The sequence below is a fragment of the Babylonia areolata genome, chromosome 2, assembly GCF_041734735.1.
Source record: "Babylonia areolata isolate BAREFJ2019XMU chromosome 2, ASM4173473v1, whole genome shotgun sequence".
NCBI lineage: Eukaryota > Metazoa > Mollusca > Gastropoda > Neogastropoda > Buccinidae > Babylonia > Babylonia areolata.
This window is the reverse complement of record NC_134877.1, coordinates 27,557,733-27,560,232: the sequence shown is the minus strand read 5'-3', so window position 1 is coordinate 27,560,232 and position 2,500 is coordinate 27,557,733. Positions and strand designations below refer to the sequence as shown.

General features: G+C 44.9%; 1 protein-coding gene across 1 annotated transcript in view; it reads right to left on the bottom strand.

The window, feature by feature from the left end:
* Positions 1-2,500, bottom strand: part of LOC143279378 (endoplasmic reticulum-Golgi intermediate compartment protein 1-like) — a 25,568-nt gene that overhangs the window by 16,264 nt on the left and 6,804 nt on the right. The window lies entirely within an intron of this gene.

Genomic DNA, 2,500 nt, shown 5'->3' with positions numbered 1-2,500 from the left:
GTGTTAGATTAAAGGGTGGTACACCGGTCGACCCAGAGCTGCAGATGACTTGCAGTTCGTCTCACGTGCACGTGTGTTGTGGGTTTGCCGTGCATTGTCACATCTGACACAAGTTGCTCCCTGTAATACCTGATCGAATACGCGCCTTAAGCTTCTTTTCTTTTCTTTCTTTCTTTTTTTTCTTTTTTTTTTCTTCTTATTTTCGTGATCCCCCTCCCCCCACCCCCGCCCCATCCCACTCTCTCTCTCTCCCTCTCTCTCTCTTTCGCTAGTGCGTGTGTGTATGTGTGCGTTGTGTGCGTGCGTGCGTGCGTGCGTGCATGCGTGCGCGCGCGTGTGTGTGTGTGTGTGTGTGTGTGTGTGTATCTGTGTGGTCTGCATCTGTGTTTATGTCTGTGTCGATATATGTGTCTGTCTGTGTCTGTATCTGCCTGTCGGTGTGTCTGAATCTCTGTGTTTATATCTGGTGCCCATATCTGTGTCTGTCTCTGTGTCTGCTTCTCTGTCTCTGTGTCGACATCTCTGTTTGTCTCTGTGTCTGTGTCTGGGACTATAATCTGTCTTCATTGTGAATTAACCCTCTCAGTACGAGGGACAAAAGATGCCACGATGACAACGTTTCATTGCTTGCTGACATCATTGAGATTTTACAAGCAGAAGTTTCTCGCACTTAACTCACTCAGTACGGCCAGTCCTCTCTTCTCCTCTACACAGACCCCTCGGATGTCCAGTGGGTGTCTGAATGACCCAACCTTTAGCTTCCGTCGTCAGAATTGTGGTTTTCTTTGTCAACATTTACATCTTCAGTATAAGAACCTTCCGACTGCAATATTTTGATGATGGTAATTGGGGTGAAACGCTGTTAACGTCGTCTCTTTCGCCGTTCGTATGGAGAGAGTTAAGAGGTGTATGGAGACAAAGATTACTGTAGCATTTGTGACGAAGGAAGTTACATAGCTGGGCCACCCTCTGGACGACAGACGGAGAAAGAAAGAAAGGGAGAAAATTGACTTCGTCCTGAATGAGTTAAAATAGTGAGCTTTTTTTTTTCCCCCACACCGTTTGTCCCCAAAAGAAGAATCCCGAGAAATGATGTTTTTCGATGCTGCGACAAAGTATGAAGTTACGTGATTCCTCAGCGATCCCAAAGTGCTCTGAATCCTGTGTTGATCCGCTCAACAGGATTCTGTTTAGTTCATAGGAAGGGAGAGAATTATGCGGGATCATAAGAGAGGTAAGGAAAAGAAGTAGTTATTTCCCATTAACATTGAGGCGGAGGAAGAGGAGAAGGGGGGAGGGGGGAATCTTGATAATCATGTTGATGATGATGTTGATGCTTACATTGTTCCTATCTTCGATGAGAAGCCACGCTCTAAAGCGATTTACAAACACGGAGTCATTTGCACAACAGGCTGCCTTACCTGGGTAGAGCCGACTGACAGCTGCATTGAGGCGCTCATCATTCGTTTCCTGGGTCATTCAATCAGGTTTCAGTCGCGCGCGCACACACACACACACACACACACACACACACACACACACACACACACACAAGGCCAGAGGACCGTCTTGAAACAAATCGCCGTGCTAGAAAGTCAACTGCTGTCACTAATGATTCCCTTATGTTCTTTTTATAATCTGCACTGGTTTTGCGATGAATCTCGGGGAGGTGTGTCTCCCGAAGCATGTGTCTACGCGGTCACCAGAGTGACGGGACATTCACCAAAATTCCTCCTTTTCGAGACGTCGTTCCGCAAACACCACAAAGTCTTCTCCTCCTCCTCCTCCTCCTCCTCCTCCTCCTTCTTCTTCTTCTTCTTCTTCTTCTCCTCCTCCTCCTCCTCTCATTCTCCTCCTCCTCCTCCTCCTTCTTCTTCTTCGTCGTCTTCTTCTCCTCCTCCTCCTCCTCCTCCTCCTCCCCCTTCTTCTTCTTCTCCTCCTCCTCCTCCTCCTCCCCCTTCTTCTTCTTCTCCTCCTCCTCCTCCTCTTCCTTCTTCTTCTTCTTCTTCTTCTCCTCCTCCTCCTCCTCCTTCTTCTTCTTTCCTCCTCCTCCTCCACCAACTCCTTCTTCTTCTCCTCCTCCTCCTCCTTCTTCTTCTTCTTCTTCTTCTTCGTCTTCTTCTTCTTCGCCTCCTCCTCCTCATTCTTCTTCTTCTTCTTCGTACGTACGTGATAATGTACCAATTGTTCTTTTCATTGCTTTATAACTTTTAATAGACTATTCCCGTTACTATTCTTATTTGTCGTTCTTATTGTTTTATTTTATTTCATTTTATTTTATTTCTTTATTTCTGTGTTTTGTGTCGTTCTTTATTTTTATGTATTGTGTATTTAAATGGGCAGAATTGTAAAAAATAAAATAGAATAAAAATTTTTTTAAAAGGCCTTTACTGCGCCTAATTTTTTTCCCATTAAAAATTCAATCAATCTTCTTCTTCTTCTTCTTCTTCTTCTTCAAACTGAGTAACCATAATCAACACGCTGATGGTTTCGTTGCTTT